The sequence below is a fragment of the Grus americana genome, chromosome 3 (genome assembly GCF_028858705.1).
Source record: "Grus americana isolate bGruAme1 chromosome 3, bGruAme1.mat, whole genome shotgun sequence".
Lineage (NCBI taxonomy): Eukaryota > Metazoa > Chordata > Aves > Gruiformes > Gruidae > Grus > Grus americana.
The window spans coordinates 115,099,749-115,116,817 of NC_072854.1; positions in this window are offsets into that span (position 1 = coordinate 115,099,749).

Genomic DNA, 17,069 nt, shown 5'->3' on the forward strand with positions numbered 1-17,069 from the left:
TCTCCACCTGGGAAGGGAATGCTTTCCTGGTGTGCCATTATCGGGTTTGCTATGAGGAGCTGGCTGTCCACTGGACCTCCTTCTGCTGAGAAGAAATCCTCTTTGATTTGCAACTGCTTGGGAAAGCAGCACATCAAGATGGCTTTTTCAAGGCTTTCTTCTTCTCCCTCACCAGCCTCCCATCCCTTTGCTCTCAATCAGATTCCCAAGGTCTCACTCTCAGAGCTTTGTTTAACAGGAGGGTGCTGCCTGTCTGTCTTTCAGTCATCCCACATACGCTCCTGGCACTGTTTCTACATTGCTTACCACATATGTGGGTCTGGCACTCAGGTCTTCTGCACTGTACACCAGCGGAGTTATTTCAGTCAACAAAGACCAAGTTTCTCCCCCTAGATCCTTGCCATTATCCTGGAACTCACTTGGGAGGTGTCACTCCTTGCTCCCTGCTTTTGAGTCATCTTGAGGGCTTTGCCACTTGAACGGGGTGTCACTTTGGCCAACGTGCCTGGATCCAAGTCCTTCCACATTTCCTCCACTTTGTCAGATGCCACTTTCTCATGTGGGGAGGTGGTGTCAGCAGAACAACCTGCACTCCTCTTTTTGTTCCTCCATCTCTCTTCAGTTTCCCTTCTTTCAGCTGGTGAGCAGTAGATCAAAAGAAATCATGTCCTCTACTAATCCCATGGAGGTTTCTTAGGTTGCTGGCAACTTGTGGCAACTTCATAGGGGCCCTAAAGTTCTGCAGGACATGGGAGATGCAGGAGAAGGAGCCTTGTGGTTTCCAGCTGTGTGTCTGTGCTGATGTGGTGCACGTGTCACTCTGTTCCAATGTGCCTGGAGACAGTCATGCAAGCACTTTATGATTTATTTAACTAAGCTAGAAATTCTGGAAGTTGCATTGAGTGGAGAGGCCACTGTCAGGCTGGATGTGATGGATGAAGACTTGAAATCTATGCTGTTGACCTCCAGGTTCTCACACTGACTGTACCTCCCATAAAAGCATCATGTTAATGGAGAAAGTTGAAAAGCCCATTTGCTTGAAGAGTTTCTAGGCACAAGTCAGGAGGAAAATGGGAGAGCACCTATGTGCTGAAGTCAGGCAGCCAGTGCCTCCAGTGCTGGGGTGCGTGGGGAGTGGAGAACCCCATGGTCCAGCCATGGTGAAACATCTGCCCTCTCCACAGCAGTGATACACCAATGTGGATGTGTTGCCACCTGGTCTTTGTACTGACCATGGTGATCTGTCCTATTCTCATGCCCACAATGAAAGTGGCAAAAAGCAAGGGTAGCACGGGACGGTGGTGAGGCCCAAGGCGCAGACAGGCTTGTCCTTTTGTCATCACTGCATATCTGCTGGAGGTTGTCCTCACTGAGCAGGAAAGACACAAGCTGCTTTACAGCATGGCAGGGAAGCTAGTCCTCATTGCACCCTGCTTTTGCCTTTTGTGAGTCTTTCTTGCCATGAGGCCACCTGGTCACCTTGGTGAGGAGGTCATTTCTGGAGAAATGTTCCTGTAGAAGCACTCAGTTAAATTATTTATGCATTACAAACATGTGTAAGAACCAAAGTAAACAATTACAAAAACAGTTTCTATTTTTCTATTTGGATGTCCAAGTGTCCAGGCAGTGTCTAAGTATGTAGGCGAAGCAAAATTTGCAGAGAGGGACAACATCTTTTATTATACCCACTCATGCATTTGGGAAGATCAGACTCTGTTAGGCATGCAGGTCTTCACAGAAAGAAAAAATCCTTGTTTTTTTCCCAATAAATCACTTGGTTTAATAAAAACAAGTAAATTTTTGAGGAAGAAACAACAAGAACAGAAAGAGCTTGAGGTTGTGCAGAGAGAGGGAAAGCAACCTCCCCTGCAAATGCTGAGTTTACACATATGTGACCTGGCTAGACCACCTCCTTGACTAGCGTTGGTGCTCTTGATGTGTGCAACAGATCAGCTGTGGATGTGTGGGTGGACAACTCTGGTCCCCATCATCAGAAGGTTAGTTTATGAGCATGATGGTTCCTTAATGCCTTGGATGATCACAGACTGCACTTCTGGTTGACTAAGGCCAAGGTCCATCAGACACCCGGGACCTGCCTTGGACCCATCTGTCCGCTCCGAAGCCAGCAAGGACCCTCATGCTGCACCTAACGTGATCATGCAATATTAAGCCCATGAGAAAAAAGCCTATGAAGGCTTTGCAGTTAAAGAGGTTCTGTGCAGGGAGCAGAGACATCTCATAAAAACAACACATGGTCCCAGATGATTAGTCTCTCTCATGCTAAAGAAAGCAGAGAGAAGAGTTTGGACAGATGGGCTTTCCACTAGGAGGCCAGCATGACAAACGCACTAGAAATTAGTAGCATGTCACCTGTCTCCAGTATAAAAAATAAACAGGTTTTCTTTCCTGTAGGTCATCCCAACCTTTTCTTCATACTCAGCATGACAACGAGCCTTTCACAGGTCCTCATCCTAATTGTATTATACCCCTGCCCATGCCCAGCCAGCACACACACTTGTGCCATTGCTATCAGGTATTTTACAGAGATGGGACATTACTGCAGAACATGGTTCCTGTTGCTGCTACCATCTCAGGAAAGCAAGAGTCTGCTGTTAGGAGCAGGACTTTCTGTGTGACAGGCCAGCTTTTCTCACAAACACATGGCGGGCACAGCTCCAGAAGAGGAAAAGTGTCTATAGACACCATACATCGCTGGTGCTGGAGGTACTAGTGTCTCCTGTAAACCCTTGAAGAGAGGGAACGTGTTTTGCAGGAAGAATACTGAGGGTTGTTCTTACAGAAGGACAAAATGAGCTCTGGGATAGCTTCAAGCTGGGCAGGAGTTTTAAACACATGCAGCAAGGGGAAAAGAAAGCAAAAAATAACATTTTCCTCTCAGTGCCTAATAGGTGTTGGAGTAATTAACTTCATTTTCAAGTTTCCATCAGTGAAGAGCCCATGTCCTGGTCTGGTTTTGATTCTGTCTGGCCTAATTGCCCATTTCTCAAAGATGTGTGTTTTAAAACCTCAGGAATTTGAAAATAATGGGTTCCTGGCCTTATTATCCAACACTGGGTCCATTTGCCATGTAGATGTAGTTGTAGATGTAGATGTAGAATTGTCCATGTTGGAAGGGACCTCAGGAGGTCCCCTGCTCAGAGCAAGGCTAACAGTAAGATCAGACCAGGGTGCTCAAGGCTTTATCCTGTCCAATGATGGATACTGGACAGCCTTTTGGGGCAGCCTGCTCTGGTACTTACTTAACCTCATTGTGATTTTTTTCTTCTAATACCTAGTGAGAAACTCCCATCTTTCAATTCATGTCTAATCTCTCCTGCTGTGCATCAGCGTGGAGAGCCTGGGTCTGTCTTCTCAGCAACCTCCTTGTAGGTGTTGGAAGACCACATTTAGGTTCCCCTTAAGCTTCCTATTCTCCATGCTGAACAAGCATCAGTCCCTCAGCTTCTCCTCATACACCATCTTGGTGGTCTCCTCTGAGCTCTCTCCAATTTTTTGACGTTGCTATTGTACTGGGAGCCCCAAAACTGGATGCAGAATCCACATGTGGGCTAATGAGTGCCAAGTAAAGGGGAATCATCTCTTCCTCAATCTACTGGCTATCAGTTTGATCTAAAAGTGATGAATACTCAGAGACACCAAATCTCTCATGCAACATTTTGGATTTTGTCTAAAATGGGCACCACCTGCTAAAAAAATCTGTAGGAGAAGAGTGGGTATTTGAAGAAATTATAGATTAGACTTGTCCTCTTCAGCTCTCACCTCCAAAGTTGACTTCATGTTTCACCTCCCAGCTGGCACACTGGCAGTTAAAATATTTTGCACTGATCGTAGTGCAATGAAGAGGTGCCATTTCCCTGATGCCAGCCACCAGCACCCAAACCAAAGGTGCCACTTGAACCAGGAGGTGTCCCCACAGGGCAGGTGCATGGGCTTGGGGAGGACTTGGAGGGAAGCCACAGAAGAAGATACAACCCTGAAGTGCTGGACATGAAGATCTGCGTCTTGATATTTCATACATTTTTATTAATTTTTTTTTTAATGTGAATGTTTACTTTTTGGCTTGTAGTAGAAACAGTCCTCCCCTTTCATTTGGAGAGAAAAAGACCCAATCTTTCCCAGTGTCCCTTGGATTCCTAAATGGAGTAGATGCAATGTAGGTGCAGGAGGAAACAGACGTGCCATTTACCTTGTCCTCCCCTATTCCCACTGCCCTGTTGTCTCAAGGTGTCTGCCAGGTGGAGGCAGAGAAGTGATCTAGAGAAGTGATGCTTCTTAGCCAAACAGTAACTTCACAAAAAGTGATCAATTTTGTGCAGAAAGTTTCCATCCTAGTTCCTGATCTTTTGATCCAGAGGATAAAAGGGTCGTATGAGTCTAACTCCTCATGGAGATTACAGCAAATGAGTCTTGAGGGTATCATGCTGCTGCATGATTATTTCTATAAGGTAGGATTAGGAGAAGTTCTCTTTGTGTCCCAAAATATGCAGGAGTCCAGGCATTTTCTTCAACAGTTCAAATCCTCTCAAGCAAAGAGGACAGCAGAAGCAATAGCTCTATGTGAAGCTCTGAGCTACTTGATAGACACAATCGAAAGCACCACCATGATGTGAAACTAGCCTTTCCTTTCTTTTCATTGTCACCTGAGTACAGAAACAAGATGCTTCATTTTAGTTCACAGAGAAACCTTTGATGATGGAAGAAAATCCCAGAGATTTTTTTTTTTTTTGTGAGTGGGGAAAAAAAGAGGCTCAGAGTTTCTATATTTACATTTCTACACTTCTACACTATCAGGCCTCCCACCCTTAATGCTATTAATTGAATGAGGTTGTTGTTCTAAAACATAATACAGGGTTTGGCTGACATTGATGGTCTTCAGCACTGATTGTTTTCCCTTCCAGACTAGAGAAGTCAACAGAAGGAAAGACCTGACCAAAAAATATCTGCTGAACAGTCTCTCCAAACCTACAAGGTAGCTGCTTTGACACATGGCTTAGAGTAACCTACACTGAAGGTCCTTGGTCTTTCAACCAGGTCTTTTAACCTGAATAATGACCTTGGTCATGTGATAAGTAGGAAGTAACCTCTTATTTTGACTTTTGGCATGGAAATTGCTGACTATGTCTTCAGTGAATGCAGGGAGCTGGAGGCATACACAGGGTAACTGCCTTCCCGTATTTGCTGTAGGGAGGACAGGGGTACGCCAGGGCTGGAGGGTTACTGCAGCTTCTCTCTTCCAAATCCCAGGCTGCCTTGTTACAAGCCGCCAATGACACCACCAAGACTTTGGGACATTTGTCCCTCTTGAGGCATCCAAGCCATATGCTTTGTTGACACATTTGTCAACACAGATAATCTTGGAAAAACTGCTTGAATTCTATGGGGAAAAAAATAATGCCAGAAATGTTGTCTACAAAGTTTACTTTACTATGCATCTTTATCAAGAATACCAATCATAAAATCACCAAATACTTCATCAGTGAGAGAAGGGCTGTCACGTTCTGGACTCTCATTGCAAACGTCATAGCCTTTCTTCATGTCACGAGCTATCTGGTTCCTGCTATGTCCGCAAAGGAGGTGATGAGGCCCACACCTACCCAGGGGTGAAATTTCTCTTGACAATGGGAGTGATACCTGAGCAAATAAATGGGCATCTGACTCACAGTACTTCTACGTGATGCTCCTCCACCTGTGACGTGGGCAGCACTGCTGGGCTGCAGAGGCAGGAGGGAAAGGTCAGGGAAGTGACTGCAAAAGAGCCATCCATCCACGTATATCCTCAAGCACACAGTTAAACAGAAGAGCGGTAAAAGAAGTAATAAATGATTACTCAAAGTTTACCTTGGCTTTTTTTTTTTTTTAAATTCTCTGGAAATGTAAACATTGGGGTATCATTGCACAAAGGGGCTCCTGGATAGTTTTTGAAGGTTGAGCTGAAAAAGGTCAACAAACGCAGTTGGAGTGACCTCAAACTGAAAATCAAAGCCACAGAGATGCAACCTGATCAAAGCTGTCTTGTGGTTTCCCAACCACTTTTGCTATTGATTTTGGCTGGCGTTTGGTTATGGACTTTGATAAAAGCAGGGCCAGGCACAGAATCAATGCTGCTTCTCACCCTTATTTTCAGTCCATCATATGCTATTATTAATAGCACCCAGTATTTTTCATCATTACAAGTTTTTATCTTCCTCTGGTTAGTTCATGAGCTTCATTTTAAGATGCATTTCGCCTGTCCAGTACGTAGACACTGTACAGTCTAGACATCTGTAATGAGATCCTTCATTTTGAGTTTTAGCATCCTACCTTTTCTTTTTGCATCGTGTGCCATCATTTTCCATTTACTTCAGATAAAAGGTTTGTTCTTTTTTTCCACTGCTTTAGAATGGGTTGAGAATAATCTTTTTTGTGTCTGCTTAAAAAGAAAAAGAGCTTTCCTGTTGGTTTTTTTTTCTCAGCAGAAGGTGCGTTCTTGACTCCAGCACAGGTTAACCTACTTTTTGAAATCAAAGTGAAGGAAGCTAGTCAGGAATGGTGATTAACAGTATGAATTTCAAGAAACAGGAGAAAACAAGCAGATGAGTCAAAAGAACTGGTAGCCTGAAGCTCACAAAACCAGTGGCTGAACCGCTAAGAGAGGGGACGCAAAAAGGAAATGTGTGACACTGGTAGAAAGACAGCCTGGCCAGGAGGACGAGGAGGTGACCTCAACTTAGGAGGAGCTGATGAAGTGGAAACAAGAGGAGTGGGACGAGAGCTGGACTGGTCTGAGGGATAATCACAAAAGCTACCGAGCCTGGAAATACAGGCAGAAGTAGCGAGAATTTAGGGGAATGGAGAAGGAAGGATGGATTAGCCCTGCGGTAAGGAGAAACCAGGCAAGAAGATGGGACAGAAGGTGCTGGTGGGAGGTGGAAGTAGGACAGAGAAGAGGTCAGCGTGTAGAGATGTTGGGTGGATGGCATCCATCTTTTGACCCACCCCGCTGCTCGGGCAGGTGTGAGACAAGTGCCAGCACCATCATGCCTGGCACATCTTTGAGGGAAGCTGGCGGGCCACCAAGCTCTAGTAAAGGCCACAAGGAGACAGCTGCGAGAGCACGTGGCAGGAGAAGTGTCCGTGCCGCATGGCACCTCTGCTGTGTTTGCTTTGGCGTTGGCAAGGCAAATGAGATTAACTGGGAGAAAAGCAGAGTACAGATGGCAGCCAGTGTGGCTGGGGCGGGGGTGGGGGGTGAGTTATCTTGCCCTGCTGGAGTCACAGCATGGGAGCAGAGACAAAGGGAAAAATGTTGCTGACTGTCACTGCCATGAAGAAGTCTGGGCAAAAGCCAGCAACTGAGGTTGCAGGAAAGGCTTAGGAGGAAATCATGCAGGTCAAAAATCAAGACCGAGGCAGCGACAGCAGGAGAGCCTGTGCTTGGAAATGACCCTCGGTGCAGAGCTGGGGCAGGGCTTACGAAATTTTCCAAAAATTCCATGAAAGAGGATGTTCCTCTCATCACTACTGAGCCCGCCCTTCTGGTTCAGTCATGAGCACGTGGGGTCTTTGGGGCCCCTCCATGCTGGAGAAGGCTCTTGTTCTGTCCCCACCCAGAACTTGCTGCAATGGGACCCCTCTCTAGACCTAGCAGGGATCCAGCACAGCTCAAGGTGAGGGTCTGGAGGGGCAGAGGACAGTCACTTCTTCCATTTCTGGGCGTAGTTTCAACAGTCAGCTGGCCGTATCTAATGGCCAATTTCATCTGGGTGTGCAGTGGTGCCAAAGGTGAGCAGCAGCCAACTGGCTCCTTCTCTGAGGAGTGAATGCATGGTGTGTCCTGCAGCAACCCCTGGAGCTGTGGCTTGCTTAGAAATTCAGCCGAACCCCCGTGTGCAGCAAAAAGACAATGTAAGGAGAGGCAAGAGTCCAAGCTGGAGAAAATAGCATCAAGCCGTCTGTGCTACTCGCACACCATTTTCTACCAGTGCTTTTCTAAGACAGCTCGTGTCCTTGAACACCTGAGTAACTCAGAGCAATCAGGACATGCCTCATCTTTTCTCCTGAGTCACATCCTGCTGTGCAATCAGGTATGCAAAAGCAAAAGGTTGTGATATTTTTCAGGCCGCCATCATTTAAACAGTTTCATCCAAGCCCGTGAGCTGACCTGTCAGCATTCTGCAAAGCAGGCGGCTCCCAGGGTACCACGTTTCCTGAAAATGTGTGCTCATTATATCAAATGGAGGCAGCACTTTGGTACTTAGACTTAAAGGCTTTTCTTCCATTTATGCCACTTTGACAGAATCAATATTATAAAGATGAATTGTTTGGACAAACTACTGTTTCCCTTCTAGACTCCCTGGGGTGAACACATTTGTGTGAGCTTTTGTACACGAGCACAGGTTTTTCAGAGATTTATTGCATTTATGTGAGGGGAAAGCAAATCATTAATCCACACCGTACCCACGTCTGTCTAGCTGTGCCACAGAAGTGTGTGAATTTGCACAATCCTATTCTGTTTGTTCTCTCTCGATAACTACTTTAACATCCTCCCTGTGCAGCTGTATAATCGCCACTAAATTTGAGCTCTTGAAGCAGTTATCAATTTTCAACAGAGCAGAGAAATATAAAGAAGATAGAAGGGCCTTAGCTATGATTGCATCCAGTATCTATCAGCGCTGTGTATTGTCAGTGCAGCCCTCCCTTTTTAAGTGTTTCTTTTGCCTCTGTTTTTTATGACTTGATCCAAAATTTGCTTCATTTAAGAAGTGACTGTATCACAGGCAATCCAAGATTTTCTTTGCTATACGTAAAACTGCAAGCGATGTTTTGGTGAAGCACAGTATAAGCGCTGTAAGGGGAATCATGCCAACTGGGGGAAAATGAATGGTTTGGGTCTATCTCCCTGGGGAGTTTCATTCAAAGACACATAACAACTTTTCCCAAGCAGTCATAGAGCAGACAGAAAAGAAGAACTGTAATTAAAAAAAGCATACAAATCAATCTCAAAGAGTTAAATCAGAGCTGGAAGGATAGATTAGATGTTGTTATGTTATTTATGTGGCTATTCACCCTACCCAAAATGGGAGTACGGCATCAACTTAACTGATGGCTTTATTCACTACCAGTACTGTGCATAATAACTGAGCTCCCACGTTGGTCAGCTTACCATAACCACCGCATTCCTGGGAGAAAGAGCTTGCATTGGATCTAGAAAAAAGTGGATGCACTGCAATACATGTTAAAATTTAATCAGCTGGAGTTTGCCAGCCCTCCAGCACACGCAACAGCAGAAGCTGGAGCCTGGGAGCAGGTCCTCCGTTCACAGCTTGCACGCACTTCCCCACTGATACCAAGGAGGAAACCTTAAACTTATCAAATTCCCTTTGATAAGATGAACTGAGTCAACCCAGGAACTGTTGTCACCAAAAAAACATTTTTGTTTTGTTTTTTCTGTAATAGCCCCACTTGATATCGAGCTGGACTCGAAGACAAACCAGGGATTTTCCTGGTTACAAAGAGCAGAAAACCTACTCATCCTAACCACCTAATGTATTTCTAAAGCAATATTTAAGCTGTTTTGTATTTATTTTTTCTGGCCTTTCACTCTGCAGGGCTGCCACGTGATGGGCAGATGTGGTCATCTGTGACCATCTGGGAAAGGCGGATCAGCCGGGGCTGAGCCAGCCTCAGTTTCCAGCACTGGCGTTCGCCCAGCCCTCGTCAGCTCTCACCTTCAGAGGAGAAGTGCCACTGAGTCACGGGGCTCAACTGCCAGCACCCTGGCCAAAAATACTGGGCCTGACTTTTGAGGATTTAGAGAAGGAGGGGACAACAGGTGGAAGATGTATTGTTAGAAGGGAGAGGGTATTTTTATGGCTTGCTCCTTTTTCAAGGAAACTGTTGAACCAGCTGGGATACATGACGAGATAAAAACGAGATTTGAGGCACTTGGACAACTACAAGCTAATGAGGTCTGGGTCATGATAGGTATCACGTCCCCATCAGGGGGCTACCTAAGTCACAGTAAGATTCAGTGAAAAGGCATATCTGGAGAACAGTGGCAATGAAGTCTGTGTTTTAAGCTTACTGTCCAGGGACAAGCCATTCCACGGCATGGGACACAAGTGGTTGCATCCTGGGTTGTTGCTTTTAGGGGATTTAGGCTGTTTTGCCAGCTCTCGTTGAGAGAATAGCTGCTGGAGTTTCTTACAGGGCTTTTTCAAGAAGATGGTGAAAGTCACAAAACAATTCTATTGTCTCATTTTCCCCTGCAAAGCTCCTGTCTTTTCTGCCTTGCGTCTACCAGCATCTGAGCATCTTTCAAGGTCTCGGTGTCTAACCAGATGCACAGCCACATCTGCTACCCCTTATCCCTTTTGCTCCATTTGAGAGATTAATGTCAGAAAATAGTTTCTCTTCCAGCGTTAGCTCTGGAAACCCAGCCTGGTAGGGCAGCTTTTTGTGCCTGTCTCACCCGGGAGCCAGTGATTAGCAGGTGTTGCATTAGAGCTGCTTATGTGGGCTCAGATGCACCAGCTCAGCCCTATTTTTAGCCAGGGCTGAGTTCACCACTAGGGCTGCGGGGCTCTGTGAAGGGGTGGGCATGCTACGGGACATCAGCTCCCAAGGTTTCTCACAAATCCTTACAGTCCCCCAAAAGCCACTGAACTGCATAAGCACAAGCAAATGCAGCCTTAGGAATTATTGCTTTTTGCTCTCCCACAAAAGTACCATGTTTTGCCTTAGGTGGTACCAGGAGATCTTTGGGTTTGCTCCCTGGTAGGTGGAAGAGCTCTGCCAATCCTTTGGAGACTCTTGCCCACAGTCCGTGGGTCCTCATGCCTGCACGATGGAGAGGTGGTCAGAGGCAATCACTAGCCCAACATAAGCCAAGCAGGATGGATGCAAGCGAGGGCATATTCAGAGCTGACAGCATCCATTGGGATGTTATGTGAGCATCCATCTGGGGCATATCTTATTTTGGGAGAGGCAGCAGGGCTCGCTGCCGCATTTCCTGGGAGCCGAGTAAAAGTCACGCTAACAAACAAGGATCTATTTTAATCACAGCCCTGACAACTGTCCCTCCTCTACAGGGGTTTGAAATGTCACCTTAAAGACAGGGGGCTTGGTACATGCTGTACAGTTTAATGAAGAAAGTCACGTGGAGCCTCGTGGATAGAGGTTTGCTGAGTTATACTAGGAAAACTAAACACGAGTCACACTCCAGCTGGATTTTGCATCACCACATTTATTGTATTAAAATAATTTTTCATGTGATGGTAGTGGAAGGCCAAATTCTGTCTTTGCATATCCAAATACACATGCTGTCTTTGAACCAGGACCCAGGACAACATGGACGGGTTCACTTACCTCTGCAGGAATTGCTGCTCCTGAGTAGCACAGTATGGTTCTTGATGTGCCCCTTTGAGGAGCAGATTTTTGTTAGTGTCCCTTGCACTCTTCTGTGGGTACTTGTAAATCTGGACTTGCTTAGCCCCCTAATTTCCCAGGGAAATGGCGAATCTCTCAGTGCATCTCATTATAGTCGGGATTTACAAGCGAGTCTTGGAAAAAATATTGTATTTAACAGGAAAAATTCCTGGTAGAATTATTAGTAGGAAATGTATAATTCAGAGAGGAAATGAAGACTTTTCTAACTACAGCATTTTAAAATTTAAATTCCTCTTGGTGTTCAGCTTTTTTCCTTGTCTTATGTCACTTAAGATTTAGATGGCAAATGCTTATGGACAGAATTAATTATAAAGGATTCACTTTTACAGCAGAACACAGGTTCAGTCCTAGTAGTTGCTGATGTAAATAAAGTTGCTTGCTTATACCCTTGTTTGAAGGATTAGGAAATTAGTTGTCTTTAACTGGCCATCTAATTTTCATTCCTCAAGCAAGACTTCACAAAAACTTGACAACTGCTAAATATTAAAAGAACAATACATGGTAAAAATTAATGACATATATTTAGCATCTTCTTCCAATGAAACATTTGGAGAACAGACAATCGGATAAAAAAAGAAGGACAGGGCTGCATATAATAATAGCACTTCTTAAGAACTGATCACAATAGATGCTCTGTGTCCTGTACTAGAAAAATGTACTAGTGTTTTACTGCCATGTTTATTATTTAACTGCAGGACAACTCACAGCCACTGAAAATATTCCACTGAAGGCCTAGCATGCTGCTGAGTCCAACGAGGATATATTTTAAGGGGAAAAAAAGCACAGAATCGGCTTCTCATCTCCATCTGAAGGGAGTACAAGACGACCAATGCCATTGGAGCCAGCGGGACCAGGATGAGGAGTGGCTCAATGACCCTCCCCTGTCTCGCTCCGCAGCGGTGAGTGATGAAAAGTGCACTCATCATGCCGTGCTGTCAATGCAGGGATTGTAATGCGACTTTCCCTCCCTTCCCAAGGTCTGTCTGCAGCCTTCCTGGCACAGAGCTGCCTTTTCAATAGCCCCTGCTATTCTCGGTGCCTTTTAACCATCTTGCCAGCTTGGCCTCAAAACGCCATGGGTCTGCTCCAGGAGAGCAAAATGGGAGTGCTGGATCGACCTGAAAGACGTGGAAAGCGGTGTGCGAGAAATTACAAGCCATTACCTTATTGTATGCTTGAAGAAACGTACAGAGAAGTTCAGCTAGCCAGAGCTCTCCCCAAAACACATACGGGAGAGATTTAATGGGAGCGATGCACTGCCAAATTCCTCCCTAGCCGGCATCCCTCCTCCCTAGCCCAGTTTTTCTAACAACAGGGCATTAACTTCCCTTTTCACCAAGCATTATTGCCTTGTCCAGTATTTAGCTCTTAAGCATCTCATGCTCCCACAAAGGCTGCACTCCCGTGTGTGCACCCTGAGCTAATTTATATTTGCTGTTTATGCTGGAACATTAATTTGCCTAGCAACCATAGATATTTTTTCCATGCCGGTTTACTATTATTTATGTGCATTCACAGTGACAGCTCTGCTATATACAGGTTTTCTTAGGGTAGCATTTTGTTTGGTTTTCCTCCATGCTGGCTCCTCCATGGCAGCTCAGCCAGGTGCCGGTGCATTTGCAGGAGCAGATACAAACGTACAAACCCAAGAGACCTGTAAGCTCACCACCTCGTTTGCAGTAACAAGCTATTTGGCCCTAAAATACCCGGCAGGCAGGGAGAGTTTGTTGGGCTGCAGATATTTGCTCCAGGCTGTAGCCCAGGTAAAAGGGTTTCTTGGACACATTGCGCTGCGGTGCCTGGCTGCTGATATCCCACTGGCTCCTGGTGCATATGGGATGTGTGACCCAACTCCCCTTGAAGCCCTGCCAATGAGCTAGAGAGAAAAATGCCTCTTTTCTCACTTTGCTTCTGCTCCACCTTGACACTTGCAGGTGGGTATTTTTAAAGCACATTTCTCTCTCTCTCTGGCAGTCCTGGTCAGGTCTGCCTTTCTTTAGGTGCCCCCACCAAAGGCAGAGAAGACTTTTTCTGCATGCAAGATGCCCACTTTGCTCAGACACGTCTTTGCCCATTGCAGAGCTAGAAGTGGGGCTGGGGAATGGTTTGGGACAGGGCTGGTTAGCTTGGCCAAAACTGCCCAGGGCTGTGCTAATGATTTACCTACAGAGGAGGTCAAGATCCTGCACTGGGGAATATCCCTGGCTACCTATGCAGTGCACTTGCTAGTGTAAAACCAGGCTGTGAGGCCAGGGTAGAGGTTTTGGACCTTCCCCTCCTGGGATTTTGCGTCCAGACTGGGCTGATGGAGCAGTTCCTCCTGCAAACGCTTTTTCTTGGTGAGGGAGCTTACAGCCCACATCTCCTCCCCTTGGGAAACATGAAGCTGCTGAAATATTTCTGTAGCTCTTTTTCTTAAGGCTTTTGTTTGACACAGGTTCACAATCATCCTGTCTGAGCTGGGAACAAGCATTTGAGATGGGTTTTGGCACTGGAGCCCAGCTGGCAAAAAGCAGGTTGTACCCACACTCTGACCATGTCCAAGCTGCCCTGGAGGAAGGTCACCAGCCAAGTGTGGGTTGGGATGCTCTGAAAGGTTGGGATGAAGTCATGGAGGATCCATGTCCTGTGCTGTTGACATAATCACAGCTGAAGTGCAGGATTTACAGCAGTGGCAGATACAGCCCCAATATTTTAAATTCTGTTTCCATGTTTTCTGCTTGCCAACTCACACGTTGCCAGAAGTCTCTGGTTTTGGTTTGGTGCAGTCTCCAAACGATCTCAACCCTCCTGAACTTCAGAGGAGCTGGACCAGAAATGAGCAGCTGGGCCCTTATTTTAGAAGAACCCCAAATCAGACTCTGAGCACCCCATGTGTGGGAAAAGCATGGGTTTTAATTTAGATGGCAACTTTGCAGCTCTGCCACTTCTCTAACCTTGCAGCTGCCACGCTGCAGAGGCTGGTATAGCTTCTGTCCTCTGCAGGGTATAATCCAGCCAGCATGAGGACAGCGAGGGAGGCTTTTCTGTTTTTCCCAAAAACATTGCACTTCCCAGGGGACTTGCAGCTGTGGCAAACACAGAGACCACAGCCCACATGCTGATTCAACAGGGCTGGTGTTGAAAGCCAAGCACGCTGCTGCTTACAAAGCAGAGGAGCAGATCTCCTGAGCTGAGGTCCATCTTGCTTGTGATAGCCTTTGCAGCAAACCTACAGCATGTGTGGAAGTACACCCTGAGCTGCTCATGGTCCAGAATGCTCCTCTTGCATCTGGGACAAGGGATGGGTTCAGGACTCTCCTCCTTCTAACTGGTCCAGAGGAAACAGAGAGGCGTTGCAGCTGAAAAGGATGGAGCTACCTGGGGGAAACAGAGAGGGAAAGTGAGGGGAAAAAACATCATGGCAGAAGACAGTGGTTGGGAAAAAAGCAGGTTCAGAGTGGGACATGTCTGCAGAGAAAAGTCCTAGAAAGAAAAGTGAGGGAAGAGTCAGAAAAAGTAGGAAATCATATGCTACCAAGATGATTGCAGGCAGGTCTGTCGATGTGCTTTTTTTTATATTGGCTGCTATCAGAATGTGATCCAAAAGTGTTTCAAGCTCCAACTGTGCCAGTCCTTTGCCCCACTCTGCCTCTCTGTATCCTGGCACAGGATCTCTTCTGGATCAGACATTTAGACAGGTGAGGGCAGCAGTAAGGCTTCAGGACATGAAGAAATCTTTACGTCTTCTTATTTAATATGAGATCCCAAAGCCATGTAAACATGTATTTTTCTTTAAATCAGAAAATGCTTGTATACATACATACATACATATATTTGCTTATACACAAGCATCTCTTCCCCATGCAGAAACAGGTTGCTTCTCAGTTCTTCATCCTACTTAACCCATAATTTCTCCTAAAAGAGCCACAACAGCAATCCAAGCCCTAGTTTTGTTGACGGAGGGATCCACGCTGATCCCATCCCCTCCACTAACCCACTAGATGTGGGGCTGCCACTGCGTTATCCCAAACCTGTTCCCCAGCAAAACCTCCCATTGCAGGAGAAAGGTGCTTTCTCAGATCTGTAATCTGCTGACAAGCAAAAGTGACTGCAGAGGTTTTCTGCACTCCCCCTTGCCTGAAGCGCTGCTGCTGGGGCAGGACAGGATGTCTGGGCTGAAGAAGATGGAGTCCCGGTTTCCACCAGCCAGGGTCCTCGATACCAGTCAGTTAGGCATACTGGTTTGGCCGGATTTTCATGTTCTTTTGCATATCACAGGTTACCTTCATATGGCAGCGCTGCCTCTGCGTGAGATGGCTGATCTGCCCTGGGAAGTGAGTAGGAGGGAACCTGCAGTATTTTGGCTTCTCTGTGTAAACTCCTGTGCGCATCCAGATGCTGGTGCCCAGGACCTCACAGTGCCTAGGGTGAATGGAGGTGTCACTCCCGTGAGTTCAAATGCACGAGCTACCTCCCTCCCTCTCTGCCCCATGGGCTCGGGGAGCTGCTGGGGTTGGATGGAGCACACTCGCCAGCAAAACGCTTTTCCTGCATTATTTTACTCGCAGGGAAACCTAAACCCTTGGCTGCACCTATTTGCTGACTCAAAGCCGTGACAGATGATGCTGTAATCCAAATGTCACCATGGCAGTAACCTTATACCGGGTGACTGGGGCCACGGGTCTCATGACTATTGTCATATTTTTGGAGCTGTGTTTAGCCCAGAGATAAGGCTTCCCTTTGCAACTTCCTTCCTCTGCCGAGGTTAATGCTGTGCATGCGCGGTCCTCCTCCCAGGGACACACCACTGGCGGCTTCTGGGAGGACCCTGTGGGTGGGGAAAGAGCTGCTGGGGGCTGGCAGAGTGCTCTTCATTTTGGGGAGGGTGGTTCTTCCCTGTCTGGGGCAAGCACTGGCACCTTGTCCCCAAATGGTCACCTCCAGGCCACAAGACCATCGTGCATCCCTGGTGCTTTCAGTTCAAAAGTTGTTCTGTGGACAGTGGGCTGATATCTATTGCTTTATTTTAAAACAACATAAAACAAAGCTCTTTTCCTTTCTCTATACAGACAGAAACTTTTCCACTCATATGGAAAAGTTGAGCTCTTCTTTTCAGGTTTCTACTGAGTTTAAAATCCACCTGAAGTTTAGGGAGAGTCCATCCATGGAAATACTGGCAGGATCAACCCAGAGGGGAGTTCTACTGACTTGTTAAGGTCTTAAGATACCCCTAGAGGTGCCCACAAATGGACTTGGCAAGGTTTTGTTCTGCTTTTATTGGATCGATATCAGTCAGCTCTTCAGGTAGTTGCCTGAATATATATTTTTTTTATTTTTATTTGTTGTGAAAGACCTGTCTCTCTGTGACCAGAAAGATGCTTTCATCTCACTTGAGGGCAGATGGGGCCTTTGAGAGTCCCATCAGCCTCAGATGCTGGTGGTCTGTGATGTGTGCCGGTCCCTCCAAAATGCAGATGGACTCATCCCATTTGCTCTAAGAGCACTTTACATCATCCCAGGGTATTTTAAGGCCAGGTCAGTGTAAAGTGGCTTTTGTATTAAGGAGTATCAGGCCCAGAGATTTTGTAACTCCACTTATTGCAATCCTCCTAATCAGCTTGAAGTCTCTAATTAGCTGC